This window comes from Zootermopsis nevadensis, unplaced genomic scaffold, assembly GCF_977971745.1.
Source record: "Zootermopsis nevadensis isolate Lab colony 2312 unplaced genomic scaffold, Znev_1.0 Znev_ptg000053l, whole genome shotgun sequence".
Taxonomy (NCBI): domain Eukaryota; kingdom Metazoa; phylum Arthropoda; class Insecta; order Blattodea; family Termopsidae; genus Zootermopsis; species Zootermopsis nevadensis.
Genome location: NW_028259185.1, coordinates 262,126 through 269,165, shown reverse-complemented (window position 1 = coordinate 269,165; position 7,040 = coordinate 262,126). Strand labels below are relative to the sequence as shown.

Genomic DNA, 7,040 nt, shown 5'->3' with positions numbered 1-7,040 from the left:
ACAAATAAATTTGTCGTCCTTAATTTTACAAGAAGCCCAGAGGAGAAAGCTGTTCCAGTTGTGAAAGTTATTGCAACTCCAGAGATAAAATCAACCGAAGAGTCTGGGATTGTCCCAGAAAATGTATCCAAATCAAAGAAGACGAATGAAGTCAAGGGGGAAGGTAAGTTCTCTTCCTTTAAATTATTTAAATTTGTTCTGTAGCATCAGAATTTAATATTTCGTTACTGCCTCAGGGTATTTATATGCTAAGTCTGTAGCAGAAGCTGTGTGACTTCAATATAGAGATAGAATTTTCATTGTGGGTTTATTTGAGTCGCTATTACAAGTACATTGTTTGGTCATGCAAGGTGGCCACTCATTTAAAGTTACAGTGCCATAATTTTATGTTGAAAGTAGAAGATTTCAAGGCTTTAATGACAATTCAGTACTAATGAATAATGAATTGGACAGATGGATGAGGTATGCAAGTCTCAGTTAGGATAACCAGTCTCAGACCAAGATCTGGACCTTGGACCTCCCAAATTTGAAGCACGATTGCTAATCACTTGGCTGCAATTTTTTTATCCATTATATATGGAATTTAAATAAGAGAGATTTGAAGGAAGTGGTTTTCAAAAGATCAGATATTGTAGTAAACAAAATGTCTTTATTTTAGAACTCTGAAACTATTTGGGGAGACAGAATAAACTGCGTTAATTGTGCCCTCATCTTCTGTTAAAAGTTATTGTAATTTAAAAGTGCGCAAGGACTTATGAAGCATTACCTGGCCTACATTTCATGTTACGAGTTGACACATTTTAGTCTGGAATTTTGTTTGACAGTAATCTTTCTTCTGGTGTCAGTTTACTTTTTTTTCAGTCTTCATAAACTCTTCATTGGCACATTTCAGAATTTAAAAAAAAATATACAGACTTTTAATTCATTAATTATAATTTCTAATGTCACTTTATAATACATAACCCTAAAATATGAGGAGAGATGGAGACTTCCAGTTTCTCCAGAACTCTGTCAACTCATCCTAGCACTCCGCAGTCCTTTCCCCAGAAATGATAAACACAAGCCTTAACAAGGTGAAAGCCTTCAAACTTCAGTTTAGTTCAGTGTTTTGTACAGGAGTTTACTGTTTTTCAGATAACAGTGCCTTTAATGAAAATATTAATCGCAGTGTGGTTTTATTTGTTTGTGACAGTACTCTCACAGGAATGCTTTTACTGTCCTTGTGATAAGGACTAGATTAACACAATGCACTGGATACCCATAGAAATCACAATTATATTTGACTTTTGGTAATTGTGATGAGTGATTTACCGTTGGATTGTTAGTACCTAGGACTGATAAAATATATTGTTGTTGATAACCTTTGGTTTTCAAACTAAAAGATGCCATTGGCTGATGAGCTGAGTCACTTATTCTCTCTGGAAATAAAAAAAAAATGACTGTCTGGATCAAATCAGGAACCTCTGTTTCAGTGTCCAGGCTGCCCCCCTGCAGTTAGAACATAGAAATCATTTAACTACTACAAAATATAGCAAATTAAATTCATAATTGTGTGCAACAACCAAGACTTAGTATATTTTGAATGTAAATTTAAGTCATGTGAAGATATATATTTCTGTTTTTTTGTGATGTATGCTTGTATTGTTCTGATGACAGTGTGTTCCTGTTATAAATGTTTTTGATTCATCATATTTTAAACTCTTATTGCCAAGCTGCATATTTTAAAAAAAAAACAACTGAGCTGCTTCTTTAAAATTTCATAACGATCACAAGAGACCTTTATGATTTATGAAACAGAACATAGCACACCGAAAAATATATTGTGATAGTGTAATTTATTAAACGAAACACACACACATTTTTTTAAAATGAAATTATATATAACAGAAAACTAATTTTTAAGCATTAGTCATATAGGAGGCTTACAGAATCTGTCACACTGGTAGGAAAATGGGAGAATACATTGTATAAACTTAATTGTACGTGGTCCATCATCTTATCATTTACAAAGATTATTGATGGTATTAAACTTGTGTGTTACAAATGTGGTACCTTTGAAAGAAATTCTCATTATTCTTACACGAAATAATTTTATTTTCCAGTTACTCATCCATAAATCCATCGAGACGCTGTGATTACCAGGTTATAGAAATATGCATAAGAAGACTTTGGTATATGTTACGTAGTCATCGCAGATGTTTAATCGTGTCTCACCGTAACACCAAGGCAACTATCCCATTGTGAAAGAAATCACTGACCAGTCATTTGCGCTCCTTTAGTTATCCGATGAGACGGAAATAACTTTGGTGGTTCAGAAGCTTCGACTCTCGAGACACCCTCACACATTATCACTGGAAGCCTTTTGTTATATATAGTTCTTATTTCTGTCGAGTAGAATGCTGTTTTCTTACGCATATTAATGGTTATAAGAGTTAATGTAGTGTATTATGTTGTAGACGTCTAGTCGTATTACAAAAAGGATAACGTTCACAAATGGTTTATTTTTCTGTTGGATACAAGATTTTTTTTTTAAAAAATATGTACCTTCAGTTACGCCATGATCGCTTCCTTGGACGTCTCGTCAAATTCATTGTTCATTAATAATTTTATCATTTGGTGTCATAGTCTGAGATTCTGACAGTGTTTTAAGTAATTGACAAAATATGGAACTGCCTTCACTAAGTTATTTAATATTTTTTTGTTCATTTTTAATGATTCTTTGTCAGTTGTGAAGATTATATTGACAATGTTTAGTGAGAATTGGCAGAATGATTAAGAGGAATGAAATAAGTTTACATAATTGTATTTGTTATGTGTATTGAAACACCATTTTGCAAGGAACTTGCAGTTTTTCTGAAGAACTTACTGCCTTCCTCTCCAGACTGGAATACATTTTCACTAGTGTGCTTTAGGTGTACTCCCAATACACCAGATGAGTTTTCTAATAATACTTTAATTTTGGTGTTAACAAATTATTTCCTTAAAGTAAATTTAATCATAGTATTGAAGTGAGATATATATACTTCTTGTAGATATATTGAAGAGGAGATTTTACTTCCCAAGAATTACAGAACGTCTGCTGGAAGGCTAATAGTATGAGACGTATGAACTATGGACCAAATGTGGGTGAAGATTTGCTTTATCTGGCTTTCTCACTAATTTTTTTCATTCGTAAGAGTTATTTTATCATGCGAACAGATGACGGAAGTTTCACCGCATATCGGAATACAAAAATAGAACAGTTTGCTAACAGAACTATTCCATTGTGTGTTACAGAATTGAAAGAAAGCAAACTTTAGCATTCTGACAGAGAGTTTTACCATGGAAAGGCACCTTAGGGCTACTGATATTGATTTTCAACTGCCATTGTTTGCCGAGTAGCTGTTGATGGTCAGGAGGTGATATATCATGGCAGACAAGAGGCATTTCGGTGTATGACATGTGGCAAGAGTTACCGATACATGAGGCATGTTCGATTTGAGTGTGGCAAGGAACCTCAGTTCCAGTGTCTGTATTGCCCCAATAACTGGATGTGATTGAGTGTGTCTGTCTGTTCATAAGAGGAACCAGTACAAGGAGTATATAATCTAAATAGGTTATAACCAGAACAAAGTGCTCAAATCCCACAATAAAAGTGAGTACAGATATGAAACTCCATTGTCAATGAATCACTTTACAGGTTACCAACCTTGTTGGCGTAGTAAACAAAGAACAAGGACTAACATTTGTACCCTTTGGAGAAAGATTCCTCGTCATTAATGTCCGAAACTAGCGCATTAAGGACACTGACTTCATATAACAAAGAATATTAACTGGATGAATATTCTTAATATGTACCAAGTTGGAAGAGAAATACTTTTTCTGTCAAGCAACTGTAATTCTCTGACAGAGGCTGACTGCGTGTTGGATGTTTGGTTTTACGTGTCTAATCCCCTGTATGTCTATGAACAGCATTCCCCCCTGCCCCCATTTCAGATTAAATATTTGAATAAGCAGGAGGCACCCATTAGATAAAATAAGTTGGCATGAGATTGTTCCATTTCAGACGACTTTGCCTCCAATGTCTGTGAAAGTGGCCCCTTGAGATTCTAGATTTCTTGTGTATCTTACACCTTTCCTGGTATATTGCAGGAGGAGTGCACCAACACTAGACAGACTGACATCCGAGAGAAGACCGCTTGTGTCCCCGATGGTTGGCCGTCCTGTTGCTGAGTGCGTACATGGAGAAGAGGACTGAATGCAGCGTGTAAATTTTGTGTGCCTCTGGAGAGGTGGTGCAGTTTTCTGTTATTTAACCCATTGACAGGGGCTTGCTCTGTTGTGGTAATTGTGTTGCAAGTGTGATAGCAACTTAGATATGAATCATGTGAACGTGTAAGGTGTGGATGTCTAGTTATGTGTGTGGGGTGTTCTACGGAGTGTAGTAAAATACTAAAAATGTCGGCCGCAATCACATTGCGTTGATAAGAGTCTGCTTCATAGTGTGGTGACCAACACATCTCGGAATGAGAGAGAGTTTGTCCTGTGTGAAAGGCTGTAAGTTGCAGGTGCTCTTGGCTTTGGCCGCAGCTTGTCACCAAAGATGTGATTCCTCTTCCTGGAAAGAATATGTTATTTCCTTTTATCAGCTTCATCCCATTTCACATTCTCAGTTCAAGCTAATGCCACAGGAAGATCTTCAAAACGTCAGTCATTGTGAATCTGTTCGGAAGCAGATAGGGGTGCTCTGCAGTTTCACTCGTTTAGGAAGTGCGGTGATGAAGATCTCTGGCATAGCTATACCGGACAGTCTTGATAATAGTGGATGTCCGTTCTCTGACCCAGGAGGGCTTTAAAAGTGTGCTGACCACCACGCATTACTTAGTTTGTATTTTCTTTATGTAAATCTGTAAAGAGATGTCAAAGCGGGAGGTAACGGGAATACTTAGTGATCATCACCGAGCGGGAGTTTCCAAACAGTCGTTAACGGGAGATGCGCAATAGCAGTTGTCCTATGATCGAAAAACAGAGAACCGCGGTTCAGATTTCTGCTCAAGTCCTTCTGGCTGTCCATGAAGAACCACAGCAATCATCACAAGTACTTATCAAGGTGTATGCACATCACAGGTACAAATTAAATACAGTGTTGTAAAAGCATTGCAGTGTAATACATAAAAAAAGAAATTGCCTCACATCAGTTCAGTATTTAAAGTTACTGAATCAGACTTTTGTGTTTTAAAACTTGTGTAAATGGCTGGAATCTTTCTTTTTCAACTCCAGTGCTTTGAACAAGTGGTTTTGGTTAAAGATTGTTGATTGATATGATGTCTGTTTGGACCAACTTTGCTGCTCCCTCATAAATATATTTTTGCATAACCCCCCTCTTTCTCTCATCTCCTCTTACACACGTTGGATGTGGTAATTCCAAGGCTGAGAGATGAGAAGTTAGCTTCTGTTAGGGACAGACAAAGTCAAGGCCTGGAACAGGTGTTCTTTTGCTTGTATGCACATCCGAATAAGAAAACCAAGGTAAAATGTTTTCTCTAACAGATTCAACTACTTGCGATAATTTTGTTGGTTCTGTTTATCAGCTCATCAAGGCCGTGTTTTAGTCACGTGTCTCTTTAGTTGACTGGATTGTTCACTGTATAGTTTATTCATTTTTGTTTATTTGCATCGTCCAGAATTATGTTCAGAGTAGATTCATCATGTGATTTTAGGTGTCAGGACACTGAACCTACAGTGCACTTGCAGCTCCCTGCACAGTACAGAACAAGGAACAGTCCATTGCATAGAACAGCCACTTGCATGAGTGAAGAAAGAACTCTGATAGTCACTTGTTTATAAAGTCACCAGGGAAAGGTACCTACTAACCTAACGTAATTAGGATACGACAGATATTAGAACTGTGTTTGAATCATGAAAAAGTTTGTACTCTCAAGGGGCTCCACAATGTTGACTTACCTGCTTCTGCCCCATCTATATCGGCTACTGCGAGCACGTACAGAACTGATATGAATTTGTGTTGCTTTCAGCACATCTGGTGGAAAAAGTGATGGCATATATCGATGGGACGAGCCCGTCTTTTCCCGTATTGGGAGATGCTCGTAGTCAGTTGCCTCGCTCCATGTCAGCGATCTTCTACCTCTTGGCTGACTAGTATTTCAAAGTTAATGAATGGGTAAGTAGTTGATAAGATATGTGAATTGTGCTTCCTTTAATCTTAATTTCTTTGGATTCTCTTTTTGAATATTCTACCTTCCTTAATGCCCTCGCTTCACTTCTGTACTGTAACACCAAGACAGACATTTCATTACAAAACTTTGTTAGCATTTCTTCCTTGATTTTGTCTTCAGTGTCCTTGTAAGTATGAAGCTAGTAATTTAGTCCTGTCAGTAACTGTTTCAGGTCGTGTGGGGTAATTCCTGTAAAACCCATATCTTACTTTTCTGTACTGAAATTTTAAAATTGTGCCATGCACATGAAATGTTCAACTCGAACACGAACCTTTGAAGTTCCTCTCCAGAATTATTAATGGACATACATAAGTGTTTGTGGAAGAGTCCTTAGTGTTATGGGTGCAAATATCTGAATGATTTTGACACCGATTATTGCCGTGCAGTGTGGAAACAGTGAACACAAGTATATATTTATTTTCACAGTCTATACACAAACGTTGTAACTAAATGATGTTGTTAAAATTATATAATATTAAAACATTATGTAGTATAAAATATTATATTTTGGCGCTTTTTATCGTAAATACGATTTTACATTATTTAGCGCTTTTTTACGACATGTTTCGAATTTACAAGAAATAACCCAAAGGAAGCAAACAAAATTTCAATGGTTGCAGAACCCAAACAAAACAAATGCGGATAATCTATGTAACGTGAGACGTGAGGCTAGTAGAACCTTTAGGACTAAGAAAAGGGAATACCTGAAGGGCAAAATTGCTGAACTTGAGACAAATAATAAGGAAAAAAACATCAGAGACCTGTACAGAGGCATTAATAACTTTAAGAAAGGATATCAACCCCAGACCAATTTGGTAAAGGATG

The 7,040-nt window shown here is 36.7% G+C and overlaps 1 long non-coding RNA gene across 1 annotated transcript; it reads right to left on the bottom strand.

Annotated features, from left to right (window-relative positions):
• Positions 1 to 5,078: 5,078 nt before the first annotated feature.
• On the bottom strand, positions 5,079 to 6,071 carry LOC147871479 (uncharacterized). Its single transcript, XR_015538774.1, has 2 exons — positions 5,944 to 6,071; positions 5,079 to 5,431 (listed from the first exon to the last, which is right to left on the bottom strand). It is a non-coding gene; the product is annotated as an uncharacterized LOC147871479 (long non-coding RNA).
• Positions 6,072 to 7,040: the final 969 nt, after the last annotated feature.